The sequence below is a fragment of the Xenopus tropicalis genome, chromosome 1 (genome assembly GCF_000004195.4).
Source record: "Xenopus tropicalis strain Nigerian chromosome 1, UCB_Xtro_10.0, whole genome shotgun sequence".
Classification (NCBI taxonomy): domain Eukaryota; kingdom Metazoa; phylum Chordata; class Amphibia; order Anura; family Pipidae; genus Xenopus; species Xenopus tropicalis.
In genome coordinates this window covers 174,852,547-174,870,096 of record NC_030677.2, presented here as the reverse complement: position 1 = coordinate 174,870,096, position 17,550 = coordinate 174,852,547, and the positions used below count along the sequence as shown (strand labels likewise).

Here is a 17,550-nt window from a genome sequence, read left to right as displayed (position 1 = left end):
TAAATATTATGTTTCTATAAATATATTGTTTTTCTGTGGGATTTGCTGGCAAAGTATTTGCCTTCACGGTATTACGGTAGATATTGAACTGATATTAGTGGATCCCATTGGCAAAACAATGAGCCATGCGAGTTTTTCTGGTGACTTTTCATGGATATTTCCTTTAGCCTCAGGTACAATTAAAGGGGGGCAGTCGAGAGAAGTATCAGAGAAGTATCAATCTGTGGTGGGCCTTTTTGGGCCAAATGGCTCTGTGGTCAAGTAAACGCTTCATGTTGAATAAGCCCAACAAATGCATGAAAATGTTCTCTTTGGTTAAATAAAGTTAAACAAAAGAAAATGTTCAAAAGAACCCTTAATAAATATAATTTATTTTTAATATATACAGTTTGTTTCCCTATTGCAATTGGTTGTTAGCTAATAGGACATCAATATAAATCACTAATGGAAATGCAATGAAGTACACCAGTTTAAAAGACACACATTGAAACTGTCAAATGCAGAATTGCTGTTGTTGTTATTCTATAATGGATTGTTTAAACTTAAAACTTCAGTTTGATTCTGTTTTTTCCCCAATATTTACTATTCCCTTCTCATAATTTAATCTCTAAAAGTCTTCATTTTGTACAGTGTTGCCTGTGGCTTCTCTATATACAAATCCATTGATTGGTAGCATCATGTGGTCTCAATGGAGAAAGCTTTGCAATGAAACACGACTGCTGCTTTGTTGGATCAGAGTGGAGATGATATTAGGCATGTCATAGAAAGACTGCAAATAGAAAAATCATTTTATTTACAACACTAATTTGCCATGCTGTGCAAAATCCACAAGCACAAACACATTTTTAAATTTCATCATACTATCTATTAAATTGTTCCTAAACAGCCAGGTTAAGAAATAATTTGTCTTTTTTCAGATATTTGAATTTTAGTTAGACAGGTCCTTATTCTGTTTGTTTCAGATGGAATATGTCATATTTATTATCTGTTGATAACTGGCCATAAAAATTAAAAAACTAGTGAGACACAAATGTAGAAATTATTGTCTATGAACAGTAAAACTGCTATACTGGCATCGTCACCCTATTTATTGATGACAAATGCTTTACTTTTTAATAGTTGGCAAAGTTGGCAAATCACATATCTGTGAAGGGCACACCCTCTATACCACACAAAAACACACCCCTTTTACACAGTTGGAACGACAGACACACTATAGCCACTGCATTTAATGACATATTGTGCCTCCAAGCATTTCATGTAAGACACAGTGATGCAGTGTTCCCCACTCCCCTGTATTTTATGGCAAAACAGTGGTTGTGTACCTAACATTCCACCCTGCAAGCTGTGCTCCCTGTCCTCTGCTCTACAGGGTGACAACAAGGTTTTGAGCTGTATTAAAAAGGGCATACATTTGCGGGAGCAGGGGGTTATTCTTCCACTTTACAGGGCGCTGGTAAGGCCCCAGCTAGAATCCAAAGATGGGCAACTAAGCTTGTAAAGGGTATAGAAAGTCTCAGTTATGAAGAAAGACTGGCCAAGTTGGGGTTGTTTACACTAAAGAAGAGGAACTTAAATATATTTATGATAACTATGTATAAATATATAATGGGATCATATTATAAACTCTGTAAAGCTTTATTCACCAGTAGGTCCTTCAGGGGTCTTTATAGTAAGAGCTGGTAATTCTCTCCCTAAGTTGGTCGTACTGGCTGATACATTAGATAGCTCCAAGAAGGGGTTGGATGGATTTTTTTAGCAAATGAGGAAATACAGGGCTACTAAAAATAGCCCTCAGTACAAAAATGATTGGGGACCATAGGTCAGAATATAATTATTTTGTTTTTGTAGACGTGGAAACAATATTCTGTATACTATGCCATCACAGAAAAACACAACTGCATTTTAGTATGGATGATAAGAAGTCTCCTGCTTCAGAGAGCTTCAAATCTAGATTGACATCCCATCCTTTATTTGTAAAAGTGAAACAACTGATTGCTGGTTATTTCAGACTTTGCCTCTAACCTTAATTTTAAATGAAAAATAAAGCCATTTGGAGAGCATTTGGAAGAGAGCCTTGGTTATGCATCGTTAGGGTTATTCTCTGAAAAATGATCTTCTCTGCTAAATTTTATTCTGAGGGAAAATAATGTTTCAACTACAGTTGAGTGTATTGCAGCTTTGCTTTGTGATGAAGACATTGTTTTCTGTTGCATAAGGCACAAGAGGATGTAAGTGGGTCAAGATATTAGCCATTTTATGCTTTTTTTTTTTAAAGAGCACTTACAATTGTATCCATTTTACCTCATGTAGGCTAAAGAAAAGAATAATTAATTATATCTGTGAATACAGCTCCTTCATATGCAGCCACTGCATCTTCCATTATACATTACCACCTACAAAACAATTATAAATTGGGGAAATTCATTTATAGTAAAAAATAAAAAAAAAGTTGGGGATTAGCTCATGGGATTGCCAGGATCAGAATTATATTTTTGCTGTAGACACTGAACAAATTATAGGTCACACCAGATAGATGCCTTTGAAACTCGGGCAATTTTACAATGCAAATAATACAATGAAAGGCCTTTCTGTGTCAGGCTCTAACTCACTTAAAAGTCTGTCTCTATCTATAAGGTGGACCTAGAATCTAACATTCTTCTCTTGCACTGAAGCTTATTCTCCCAATAAACTCCCAGGACTCCTGTTCTGACCCCCCAACTCCACACTGTTCCACGTCTCACACTCCAGCCAGAGGGTCTACCCCAAACACAAGTCCAGAAACCTCAAGGTGCACATTTCTATCTCTACTTGCCGATGTACTGCACACAGACCCAGACCAATTGGCAGGCCACCCTTTCACAGCACGGCACACCATATTACTCAGCAGAAAACAGTTTCTTACATTTCTTTTATTATTTTGCATACTTTATGCTATATTTATGTCCATATTTATTTATGCCATTGCTTTTTCTAGTACCCCATTAAGCCACCTAATGTATTACACCTGTGCTGGCATATCCGGTTGCATCGCACAGATTTATCAAAGAGATCCAAACACAAAGAAATGCATAGAAAGGGGGGGCTCATAATAATATCTAATTAATTTGTACAGAGATCCTATCATACCAGTCGTGTACGAAAGGTTCTATCCCACTTTGATTTCAATGTGTTCCCAGGAATAGATTATAAAGCGGTAACTCCTAACAGGCTTCAGGCTATACAGTGGATTCTAGCTCTCCCTCACTGTCATAACCTGTTTATTGATTCTTTCACAGTGCTTTTCAAATTGCCTTTCTATTGTTTGTGTAGAAACTGGAGTATTATGAGAAATGTGAGAGGAAAAAAAACATTAAATGATATGGACACAAATATTTTACAATATCTCTCCCTTTAATACATATAGTACAAACATAATTTTAAAGTTTCTAGAATAATATATGAATAAAGGCGGCAGCTAATATAAGAAAATGGTGGCTCGGTTTCCGAGGCAGCCTCATTCTTTGTTCTGCACAAATGCTTTTGCTATGAGAGGTTAGGCAGAGTAGGTGTTTACCAACTTACCCTCACACAGCTAATAAGCTCATTTTCTAATATTCTAAAGGTTTATTTAGAGGTAATTTGTAAGTTTATGTATAGTTCGTACAACAACTGGAAATGCAATACAACAATGATAGCTTTATTGATATATGAAACATGCTTTTGTTATATGAACCATGATGCAAAGTTTGGTCCCAAACTTATTGTTAATGGTCAAATTTAAATTTTTACCAAAAAAACTAAGCTCTTTTTTCAGCACAATAGCTCCACACTGAGCCAGATCCAAGCATGGGGGACAGCCCCAGAATCTTCCCCTTATATGAACTCCAATGTTGCTTATCTTTGCTCTGAAGCAAATTGAAGCAAGTTAATTAGGTAACTGGTTCGCAAAATTCGAAATATTTTTTCCTTGAAAACACAATTTTAACATTCAACCGCAGTCAATAAAATGAATTTCTTGGCTCGCTATTTGTTTATTTTTTATGTCTTCACTCCACCAATAAAGCAGTCCCCCAAGTGCAGTGCTTGAACATCATTTATTAGCAGACATTTTTTAGATTTTGTATCCTTGAAATCTCCTGTAAGCTAATGCTAATTGCTGAAACGGAATGACATAAAACATTGACCAATTCAAACCCGTTAGGCAATATTCTTTTAATTTGCCTCAACTACTCAAAGGAAACCCGATCCGGAAGATCATGCTTAAATATGCTGTTGTACAAGCTTGTATTGTGTTAACATTAGACAGCTGCTTTTGTCCAACAGTTTACCAAAGACTTATTTCATGAAGTGAAACATCAGACGGCTTGTATCCTACTCTATTTTCTGTGTGTGTGTCTCTGAACAAAATGAAAATCACCTCATCTGCAGAATGAAATATGCGTTCTCCTGGGTAACCTGTTGAGGAGCAATGGCAATTCCCATGCTTCTCCTAAATAACTGAATTTGCAAAAAAGTCCGATAACATTCAAAGAGAACAACTTAGAAGCTTATCTAAGTGCTCTGCTCCATCAAATCCTGTGTTTCAAATAACTTCAATACAGTGGGAACAAAACAAAGGAAGTCAGTGAACCCATGTACGCTATTGTGGATAGTCTGACCTTGTTAGAGTGATATCTTTCTGTTGCGGTTATTGTGTGTATCATCACTCGGGATTGTATCTTTCCCATGTTGGAATTCCTTTCTCACAATAAACTAATAACATAATGTCTGCACCCACAAGAATCTCAAGTTGCATTAAATAAATGCCTTTTGTGTCCTGGAAAAGACAACAGTTGTTCAGTCTTAAAGTAAGAAATACCATTAAGTAAGAAATTAGAATATGTTAAAGACACATTTAAAAAATACTCTAGTGATCTAGACATCAACCTTTATATCTATGAAATACATACAACATACTGCTTAAAACAAGCTAAGATTTGAGTTTGCTTTGGTTCATCTGTAACTGTACTTTAGGCACAGACAATTGATTACCAGAAGAGGAAAGAGTTGGCGATGGGCAAGAGCCTCAAGGGATTTCAAACCAATCTCAGGTACACTGTAAATCAACATCTTGAAATCTGGATTACACATTATGACAATGTAGAGACCATGATGAGCATTATAGCTCAAAAAGGCTTGGGAAACTTGTTTCTATACTTTCTATGCTATCATGTTCCACACAGACAATGCAGACTGATGTACCTCAGTCAGTGCATTTTATGACTATGGACTATGTGTATCACTCAGATGACAAAAATGCACAACTTGTATTTGCTGCCCTCTACTGCACAAAACCTCAAAGAATACACCCAATTCAGTAAAATGTATATATATTTATATATAGTGTGCTAACACAGTTTAATTAGACAATTTATAAAAGAGATCAGAGTTAAAGACAAAAATCTTTACCTAAAATAGGTATTGACCTGGGTGTAAATACCCCAGGTCCCTCGCCAAATATTTCAAATGTTAGTACACAAGCAGTGAAGATCACATAAATATACACACACTCACCGATGCCGAAATTTGGTTCGGGAGCTTGGAGCCCCGAACCCGTAGCCCAAGGGAGCAAACTCAAATCTCTGAAGAAAGCGGCTCGCAAAGCACCATGGTCAGCCAGAGAATGGATAAAACTCGAACTTTATTTACATTCTTAAAAACCCAGAACGCCTGACGCGTTTCGTGCGTGCCCGCACTTAATCATAGGCCCTCTACTGCACAGACTTTTTTATATTAGAATAGAATTATTAAAGCAAAACCAGTTAAATTTCCACCTACACTTTATGAATTATTTTCAATATTAAAACTCAAGGCTGTGTGGATGCAGCCTAAAAGATATGTGAAGGTTTCACAACTTGCTGTTTTTTTTGTTCAACATATGGAACAAAATGTAGCAAATTTTTTTTATTGGCCTAGATCTACTCTTACATGTACAGTATAACAACACTTTTGACTTTTAAAGAAATCAGAGATATATAAAATCTGTAGCCCACCAATTGTTGCTGAGCTACAACTTTCCTCGGCACTACACGCTATTGGTAGCCATGGATGAAGAACGGTACGATGTGTGTCACAGGGTGTGTATCAATCCTACATAAGACACATTTGGCTGATCTGACAGATATGTATTTAGACCAAATCACATGCACCTATTTGTGTTTGAAGTAAAACCATTTTAAAACCTTCCAATTAAGAAGATATAGGATCAAGCTGTATTTTCCCAGTTAATATTTAAGGTTAATTTACTTGTAAGGTTGTACAATTCAAATGCATTCCTCTGCGGGAAGATTAACCAGAATTTTGTGGTGGGAACTAAGTCAATGGGCCATAGAGATACCATGCTTTGAAAAGGCTTCAGCTGACTGAAAACATGTCAGTTCACTGCTTATTATGTTCAGAAAGAAGATGTTCAAGGTCTGCTGGAGTAATGCATGATATTCTGAAATGCTTGAGAAAAAAGAAACATTTTGAAGGTACACAATACAAGTAAGAACAATGAAAAACACGCTGGCATAAGAGATGAAAACCACATTTAGATAATAACTGTAATCAGAAAAGACAACAACTCTCTCCCAAAGAAAACTTTATAAATACCTCCTTGAACACATTGAAGGAAAAAATAGCTATCAACCCCCAAACCCCTTTCACAGCTGAATAATACTGTACTCTTGCTAGTTATTGTAATTTGCTTAGTATCCAAAGTCCCACTTTAGCAACCCTTGGGGAGGTATTTACTGATAATTAATAATGTAAGCTGTGAAACTGGTGAACTCTCAGAAGTTGTGAATTAATATTTGGCTGAGAATTCTGGGAGCTGTAGTTGACAACAGCTGAAGAGCAACACATTTAGAGTCTTTGCTTTATCCTAGAAAAAAAAATCTTCAAAGTCCTGAAACATGAAGCTAAAATATGTCTAACCTGTCTGGCCAGAATGCATTAATGACATTTTTTTTTTTACTCCTTTTGGCTTGTGAGACAAAATCACTCTGCACTCTCCATATTAAAACACTGGTATCTGAAGGACTGTTCATTATACAGTGTTGCCAAAAGACTGCAAACATGGAATGTGTCAGGTAACAGGACATAGACTCCAAGGACATTTGGGGCTGTCAACTGTTGTAACTATATAGTGCTGACTCGTCAGATGAAAGATAAGTGGAGACATGTGCAATATGGAGTTTTAGAGCATGGTGACACTGAAATACACTTTACGCTCAATTATACCAAAGAGGGCTGGTTGTAGGTGATTAGAAATGGCTGACATTGCTCTGATTCAAAATCAGGTTAATCAAGATCCAAAGCCCTGTTCTAAGCTTTTGGAACATATTTACTAATATGTTTTTGGTGATCCATAGCAACCAATCAGACTTTTGGTTTAGAAGAAAATACATTGGCCTATAATTTAATACCCAAACAAGCACTACTGCATACAGCAACTGATTATAATTATATACTGACAATATTAAACTGGATTGAATAACAATAAAAGAAAACAATATTTATACAAGTTTTGCTATTCTTATTGGGTACAAGTTCTTTAAACAAATTTCTCTTATATTAAAAAGCTATAACCAACAACCAATTTTAATAATATATATGTAGTTAACATTCAGTGTAGACAGTTGTTACACTTGCATCAGATCTAATGGGCTACAACAGCAGTGGCATAGCAGCTATAGCCTTATAAAAATCACATAGGAATGTGGGGAAAACATGGTGGGTCTGCTTGTTGCCTTTCCTGCTGGGTCCACTTTATAAATAAGTTTCTTGCAGTCTCAAATGTTATTTTGCAATGGAAGGTAACATGGATTAGGTCAGTTAGAGTATACAATTGACTCATTCAATAACATGCCCGGGATGGTACTTTCTCAATATGCAACAAAGGCATATTTTGCTGTGCTTTAAAACACCTCAGGCCAGGGGCTGTCTCTACAGAAGTGTTGGGAAGCAGCTTCAATTCACACTGAGATATGTCAGATTTTAATGGTATTGATGTGACATATTTGGAGAAGTGCATTACCTCCTATGGATTTCTAAGGAAAAGAAGCATGTTCTGGACTATTAACCACTTCCCTTATTATTCCAATGGGATGAAATTTGCAGTTAGCGCATATGTGGACTCTGCGGTTCACACTTGTGTTTCTACAGCTGATCATTAGAAGACCTAGTAGGAGTCTGAAATGTCTGGCTACTCCAAAATGATACTACAGAATAACATGAATATAAGCCATAATATTTAAACAAGCCATAATATGTTAAACAAGGGAGCCTCCATTTCAGTTTTAAAAGTGCAACAGACTTATATGATCAACTAAGTTCCAATAAATAGGTCTTTCATGCAAATGTTTATATATATATATATATATACAAGAACAGAGAGGAGCACACCCTCTGAGCAAAAATCAACTGCCTTCGGTGCTGGTCAAATAGTTCAATAAACAAGCAGAGTACCGCACACAAAGGAACTTTATGAAAACAAAAAAGGTTTATTGGAAAAATCCGACGTTTCGAGCACCAAACTGTGCTCTTCCTCAGGGACAAAACCTCAGGTTTTGTCCCTGAGGAAGAGCACAGTTTGGTGCTCGAAACGTCGGATTTTTCCAATAAACCTTTTTTGTTTTCATAAAGTTCCTTTGTGTGCGGTACTCTGCTTGTTTATATATATATATATATATATCCAGACGACGATCCCCTGTGGATCAAAACGCGTTGATGTGAGTGTAGTAATACTTTTTTTTTTTTTTTTTTTATTATATTGAGCCGTGAGTTCTTTCAACTGGACACGTATGGATAATTTTTTGGTGAGCACCCGGCGTGTAATTCTAGAGTGGTTAGTGCCGCCAAAGGAGCAGATATATATATATATATATATATATATAGTTAACTATTAATAAATATAAAAAATAATATACACACTTTTAGATTCTCTAATGGTTTGCTTTAACTAATTAAATCCTTTTTTAGAAACATCTTCTGCCATTGATCCTCAACACTAATGCAATGTAATGAGATGTAACAAAGACTTTTAAGGATTTCTTTCTAGGGTCAGCATTTGGGAATCAGTCACAAAAAGCTTTTGCGAATTTTTGAAATCATCTCCCTAGATGTCTGCAAATGAAAAATGACATTTGGAATAGCAGACACAACCCAACCGCTAAGCAGCAGCAGATCTGTGAGATACAAAGCCAATAAATTCTATGCTAAAGAAAGAAGGCATAAAAGTCAGATGAAAATAAATATATGGCACGTAAGCTGCAAACTTTCCCACCTTAGCAAAAAAAAATATTAATAATACACAAGAAAATGGTAAACTTCCTAACAAGAATTGATCAGTCTTAATAAATTGGTCCGGATAGCATGGGTCTCCTTGTGGAACCTAGAAAGGTCCCTGAGTATCTAATTATTTTTGAGAAAGGATGGAAGTTCTTTTATTCCCTCATTTGCTTTTGTCAGAACATTGCCCTGTACTACTTCATTAGTCAGCTTTTTTAGAAATAAAATTTATTAGTATATAAAGATAGAGATTTTATTGACATAGAGCGTCTCTGTGCCTGTGCATGAATTTACATAGATAGAATGATGGCTTTTCCGCTCTAGGCGGCAGAGGTGATGGTAGTTGTAGTTTCAGGAGTGGTTTGACATTACTGAAACCAACAGTCTGACTGACAGAAATAAAAATAAATATGAAAGAAAGTTTAGAAATGCATTTATAATTTAGCCTGAGCTGTCAGTTTAAGCATTTTTAACCAATACTCAGTTTTCCTGTGACATAACTGGGATTCACCCATCACCTCAAATCCTCATACAGATGGTTTATTTTGAATACATTCAATCTTAGTAGCCAATGGATTTGCTTATTATACCAGTGATCAAAATGTCCCATGTGCCCTCAGTACTGCAACTAATAATAATATTTTTATTATTTATGTCCCTGTATTGAAGCCAGTGTCAGGACAAGCTCTTTTGGCACCCAAAGCCCAGTGCTCCACCATTGTACCACCCTCCGCTGCTGGTTGCTTGGAAGTCCCCTCCCCCTACACCACTACCACCAGCATTATTTATGTCCCTGTATTGAAGCCAGTGTCAGGACAAGCTCTTTTGGCACCCAAAGCCCAGTGCTCCACCATTGTACCACCCTCCGCTGCTGGTTGCTTGGAAGTCCCCTCCCCCTACACCACTACCACCAGCTGTAAGGGGGTGAAAGATTTCACCCCCTTACACACCACTACAGTTAATCGCTTACAACCTACCACGTCCCTTTTGCCCACTTGATCACGTCCAACTCCGCTTACTACCTCCTCCAAACTGTTGCATCCTAGGCACCCGCTACTCTGCCTACCCATAATTCTAGCCCTGATTGAAGCTAAAGTTTGGTTTCACTATACTGGAGCCATTGAAATTAGCCAGCAAATCTCATTGCCAATGCCACAACCAAATGTATTCAAATTGATTGTAAAACTGGATTAAAAACAGGTGTCAGTCTTTACACAACATACTCCCCACCCAAATACGTCCCATTGCTTTTAATGCGTAACACAAGGTCTAAAGTTGTGTAAAATATTGGAATAGTGTAAGATGTTGGCCTGGTAGAGAAAAAGCAAACCTTTGTTATCACATCAAATTAGCTCTTTGTAATGAATGGTGTTAATTCAAGCACAATAACTACCACAGCGCTTCATAAATGGCCATGTATTTTTGTCTTTAAACCGCCAATTCTTTTAAAAGAAAACTACTGCAAAATGAACAATTTTTTGTATTAATTCTCTGCTTTACTTCCCATGCTTCTTTGGCAAGCCCAGAATCAATATTTCTTTGACAGGGAACAGAAACTGGCTTAAGAATATTTATAGTGTTTTGAATATGCTTTAAATATAAACCTGCAAATCCTTTATTTTTGTTGAAACCAGACCTATTGTATCGCAGAACGGAGTTTATGAGAAGGAGGTGCAATTCCTATCTGCATTCTTCTCCACTGAGTCTTTTTTTATTTGGTGCAAAGTGTCTGGATCAGATTAAAGCACATGGAATAGGACACCATTGTTCCATAGTCTAGTGTGCTGGCAAATAAAATCAAATAAAGGGCTCCCTATGTGTCCTATTCAGTAAACTCTCTTAATTCTTTAATCATAGACACCAATCATTTCTTTCTCCTGTGCCATTTTATACAAATACTTAATCTTAATCAAAAGTGCAGTTAAAAACAGCTCCTATATGAAAGCCTTCCAACCCCCAGCTCCCAGCTGTTGCTAACATTGTACAGTTCCCAACATCCAACAGCTGCAGTAGATAAACTGTCCTCACAAATGGCCTAACAATGTTTTTTTAATTGCTTAAATCTATGGCACATCAGGTGTTTTGGTTAAAACCCTGCTAAGCAAGCAAGCAAGCATTCCGCCACTTCAATAACAATTTGGCCAGCAGAGGCCACTGTTTGCCTGGTGCCTACTGGTTACTGTATGGAGAATGGATACTCCTTTAACAATATCACCTAAGCAAACATGGGTTACTGAGCAAAGATGAATTAAGTCAATGTAATTACTACAAACTATAAAGAAAGAATTGGCCGCAATGCCAAAAATAAAAATCAGCAGTTTATTACAAGCAAACACATTGCTGTATAAAGCAACAATCAGGAAAACCTGTTGTTTCAGCCAATTCTTCTTTATAATTACTGGTCACAGACAGAGCGCTGACGTGCCTGGACCTGGATTCCAAGTTTGCCATGAAGTAGCAGTTTACGTTTGAATGAGGAGGAGGTTTTTTTTTTTTTTAACTGTTAATACCTACTTATAATTTATTTTCTAGAAAAAAAAAAAAAAACCAAGTGTCATTACTTCATTCAAGACATTCAGACAAGTGGAAATGTTGTAACTATTACATTTGTGAAATGGGAAATAATGACATACAGAGCAGGGCCAGTAGATACATTTGCCAGTCTAAAGTTGCACGCTAAAATGTGTAAGCTGTCGTGCCAATGTGCTAATGGCATCACTAACATCTGGGCTGCAGGCTGTGTATAACAAGCCTAACAAGGGCCAATTTAACTTGAGCATAAAAGCAAATACATAGAAATTAATAGATAGATAGATATATAGATAGATATATAGATGATAGATAGATAGATAGATAGATAGATAGATAGATAGATAGATAGATGATAGATAGATAGATAGATAGATAGATGATAGATAGATAGATGATAGATGATAGATAGACAGACAGACAGACAGATAGATAGATGATAGACAGACAGACAGACAGATAGATAGATAGATAGATAGATAGATAGATAGATGATAGACAGACAGACAGACAGATAGATAGATGATAGACAGACAGACAGATAGATAGATAGATGATAGATAGATGATAGATAGATGATAGATAGATGATAGATAGATAGTATAATATAGCATGAGAGACACTTCCACATTTAAATTCGTAGATACTTTTTCCATATTAAGCCCAAATGTTTTCAGATCTACAATGAGCCGTCTTCAGCATGCAAAGAAAAAAAATAACTGGCAGTAGTTCATGCAATATGGTCACGCCAGCCCTAGAAGTGATGTAATAGAGGCACGCATGTTAAGGCTCAACTACATAGTGCTTTATACAGAGACAAATCCAGTGTTCATCTAACTTTGAAAGGACAATTACACTTTCAATTTTCTCTCTTTTTGACTATCTATGACTCACAATGATCTTCTTGAATCGTTGACCCACAATGACCTTCCGTGTTTGGTGTGCCTAATCTGCAACGGTTACTGAACTACAACTCCCAGAATCTCTCCTCACAACCTGCTGCTCTGAGCCAAGTTCAATAATAGCCAGAGGTCTGCATGTTGGACATCCCTTATGTATGCAGTGCAACAATTTTAAGGCGGTTTTCCTGAGGAGGTACTAGAGAGATCTTCTATGTAAGGGCGAGGACAACAACATGTCATGTTCAGCCACAAGAGAGATTTTTGGTCCGCTCCTCGAGAGTCTTTTCATTGTGACTGGTCTCTTTTATGTGCACATATGACAGTAACAGAAAAATAAATTGAAAAGCGCAGTGAGGCAGAGTGTATTTCACGCACTGGTGCCAATGTTTCATATCTCATGAACCTCGGGAAAACAATTCGTTGGACTAATTAGTTTACAGTGTTTAAGCAGCTTGTTTCCCGTCTTTAATCTCCTTTATGTAATACTGTGAACAAAGCCATATTATCTTCTGATATTTTTTTTTTACAGTTTAACAGACATAATCTTTTCTTTCCTTGTGGAGATTACTTCATTTAGACATCAAACTAGGTTGGTATTTTCTTTTTCTACCATTCTTTCTTTAGTGGGGGGGAAATAAACAGCTTAGGATCTATTCACTCGTATTTCAATAGCTGCAAATATTAAAGCATAATCCATAATCTCTTTTGGCTGCCAATGGGTCCACCTGCTGCAATTATTAGAAAAATTTGTGTTTTCAAATAAACTACTTTTCTAGCCTGAAAAGAGAAAAGTTCAGTGAAAATGTTTTTTTTTTATAAAAAAATTCTGTTGTTTAAAAAAAAAAAGAGAGAAAAGGAAATTCAAAAATCTTATACAAGTAAAACTAAGGCGCCAATTTATCAAAATTCAAGTTTACGTTTTTTTTCAAGATTCAAGAAAAAATGCAATGGAAAATGTAAATATACTCGAGAATAGCGATTAGCAAATTTCTTGCCTGGCATGGATTAGCAGCGAATTTGCACATTTTGCCACTAGAGAATTGTTTCACTAAATTTCTGCGAAAATTCTCAGCCCATAAAAAAAAGCCATGTGCAACAAAAAAGTTGTGCGACACCCGCGTTTTACAACTTTTCCGCAATTCCGCAAATTTTTCTAAAGTTTCACCAATTTTTCAGCGAATCGAAATGGGACAGATTCGCTCATCACTACTTGAGAATATTTTTAAGAACCACGTATAGTCTGTATTTATTAAAGAAAAAAAACGCTAAAAAGTCTCAAGAAAAAAACTCAGCAAGTAAAAGCTGACAAGGTTCAATAAAAGCCAATGAGAATTGTCTCTAACAACTTTATTTATTTAAAAAAGTTTTTTAGCCTCATTGACAACTGATGGAACAATGTGAATCTTGCCAAGGATGCGACACAATGCACGTGGGAATATTCTTCGTGAAGAAAAGCTTTGTCAGATATTTATTTCACATCCGCTTTTTTTCACAAATTTTAATTTTGATCAATTTTCCCTGAGATTTTGTCAGAGTTTCAGTACATGTATGTTAGACGGACAGTCCTAACCGATATCTCTGTAACATTGATATTGTTTGGTTCATCAATCAGGTACTGGTAAGGTATGGAATCTGTTATCCAGAAATCTTTGAATTATGGGAAGGCCATTTCCCATAGACTCCATTTTAAGTAGAGGCATAATAATCCTTTGGGTTTATATAATGCTTATTATATTTTTTATATATTATTATTATTTTTTAATAGACTTAAGGTAAGGAGAGCCAAATTATGAAAAAATGCCTTGTCCGGAAAACCCCCAGGTCCTGAGTATTCTGGATAACATTCTGGATGGGTCGAACTTGATGGAATCTGGTCTTTATTCAGCCCTTTGTAACTATGTAACAGGTCCTATACCTATATACGCATGTATATTTTGAATGGTACTATAACAACCAGGAGATTCTTTTGTTTCTACCTACACATCTGCCAGATTTTGCTCTTTCCCACAACCATTCATATACGGCCAGTTGAAGGATTACAACAATTGGATGGCAATCGTAGTTAAAAAGCAGATCTTTCCTAAAATAAGATTCTCATACATTATATTCCAGCCAAGTATACAGTTGTGAGTGTTTTTATGGCAACTATAAAAGAAGCTGAAAAGTGTTCACTCTCAGCAGTATTTGCCTTCCTGGCTCTTGTCTTGCTTCATATCTGCTAATTTTCCCAAGGTGTCACTTTGCATTTAAAGTTCATTCTTTGTAATTGTCAGATACATTCATCATAAACTTAATTACTTCCAAGACAGTATAACAGCTGTATGATTCTGCTCTTATAAACACCTTTATGATTTCAAGCCAGCTGAGTTGTTAGAGAAATTGTTAATCCACGGCTTTAAACACTAAGGGGCGGATTTATCAACATTCAAATTCAACATTTTTCACAAAAACTTCCAAATTTGAATTTGTTTTTTTGCTGCAATTTTATTTGAATAAATTTGTCCCAAATGCATGTTTCCTGCTGTAGGGTAAATTAACTTTGTGTGATCACTCTGTATAACGTGGACAATACCTGTAAAGATTCATTCTATACCTGTAATGCTCAATGATTTATATTTAATAATAATATTTTAATTAGTTTCAAATAGTTGGCTGTTGAGCAGTGATGTCGGCAGTAAAAAATAGTACAGGTATGGGACCTGTTATCCAGAATGCTTTGTACATGGAGTATTCCAGATAAGGGGTCTTTTCATAATTTGGATCTCCATACCTTAAGTCTACTAAAAATCATTTAAACATATAAAATAAACCCAATAGGATTGTTTTGCATCCAATAAGGATTAATTATATCTTAGTTGGTATCAAGTACAAGGTACTGTTTTATTATTACAGAGAAAAAGGAAATCATTTAGAAAAATTAGAATTATTTGCTTATAATGGAGTCTAAGGAAGATGGTCTTCCATAATTCAGAGCTTTCTGGATAACAGGTTTCCAGATAAAGGATCATATACCTGTACATGTTAATTTTGTACAGAGTACTCCCCACAAAGCATAGCTCTTCACAATTTAAAAAAATGATTTTAAGTTAAAATTAAATAAAGAAGATCTTTGTGAGATGCCTACATTCTATAATGAAAAGAAAATGATTAAAGCTAATTAAGGTAACAATAAAGTAACAGATTTGTGCAGTACATAAAAGAGTCATTTACCAAATGAGCTATTGCTATTAATGACAGGATGCTATTGTAGGGAGCCCACATCAGTTAACATTATTTTTTTTTCCTTATCTGTTAATTTAGTTATGACAAGAGCAAAGTAGGAGGGATGCATATGTGGTGTGGTATGGTCCGACAGCAGAGCAGTTGCACAGAGAAAGTACTCGTATCCTAATATATATTCCTTTATGCAATATTTTATATAGTTAGGGAGTAGAATTAGCAAAATCTTCTATACTGATTAGGTGTGATTATATCTGCCTTGGCTTACATTTTAAAGGGGAACTCCAGCTTAAGCAATTTAAGCTTTTTGAAAAGTAAACTTAATTACAAGCAATGTTGCAATATACACCAGGTAAAAAATATGCAGGGGTTTTAATGTAATAATATAGTGCACAACAAGGAAAGTATACATAACATCATAGAGCAATGCATTGGGGGTTATCTGGTTCCTGCATGCTATCTGTAAGCTGTGGAGAAGTTGTTACTATTTGTAACATCAATGTTTTAGTCCCTCCTCCCCTGCCAGGATTTCAAATGATGCAGAAAGAGAAAAACTGTTTTACAGCTGGATTTCAGCATTTAAAAAAATGGTATTTATTTATACTTTTGGAAGGAACAGATCAGAGGTATATTAGGGGTTTCTGCGTTGTTTGGGGCTCTTTAACAAATTTTGGTTTGGAAGCTGGAGTGCCCCTTTAAAAAAGTTAAATCAACCATACCTTTATATGACCTGTTTAACCTTCTATGAACCTTTTTTAGCTCTTCCAAATCTAAGCATAGCCAATGTAGCAGTGGATATTCAAGGTGTTATCTGTACAGTATCCCTTGGCTCATGCGTTTCCATCTCTCTGATTTCCATTCATGTAATCCAGTTAAACTATAAGTAACCTATGTTCAGGAGTTTATGTTCCTCTAAGCAGACTCTCATCTGTGATTTGCCAGCTCAATCTGCCCTAGTGTCTGAATCTTTCCTTCATCTGTCACTATAATCACCTTTCAGTTCAAATTACCTAAACTGTTCTCATACAGAGATTGAGAAAGACTGGATGCAGCTCTTATCCCCGGGGTACCCTCATTATAACCTAATCTTATCTGCATCAAAACATAATCTGTGTTGCAGTATATTCTACCAGGACATTATGCAAAAAAAAAAAACGAATGGTGGAATATGCAAGTAGCTTTTATTAGCTAATATAGAGCATTAGGAATTGGAGATCCTTTACATGGTAAATGTTCATTGCATAAAACAGAAAAAAATGTCTACACTAGAAAAGGCAGTATTTTTTTGTAGAACATCTGTTGCAGAATGCTCGAGGCCTGCGGTTTTCTGTAATCTGGATCTCCATTCTTCTGCTTAAAAAAAATCACTGAAACATTTAAAATGCGATAGGATTATTTTGCAACCAATAAGGATTAATTATATCTTAAGATAATATAAGAGTATTAAGAAGTATAACGTATCGTTTTATTATTACAGAGAAGAAGGAAATAGTTTTTAAAAAGGTCAATTATTTTACTAAAATGGGATCTATGGGAGATGACCTTCCCATAATTTGGAGCTTTCTGGATAACAGATCCCATACCTGTATATTCATCCAAATGCATT

The 17,550-nt window shown here is 35.8% G+C and overlaps 1 protein-coding gene across 2 annotated transcripts in view; it reads right to left on the bottom strand.

Moving 5' to 3' along the window:
* Positions 1-17,550, bottom strand: part of efna5 (ephrin A5) — a 257,725-nt gene that overhangs the window by 62,660 nt on the left and 177,515 nt on the right. The gene's annotated exons all lie outside the window — the stretch shown is intronic.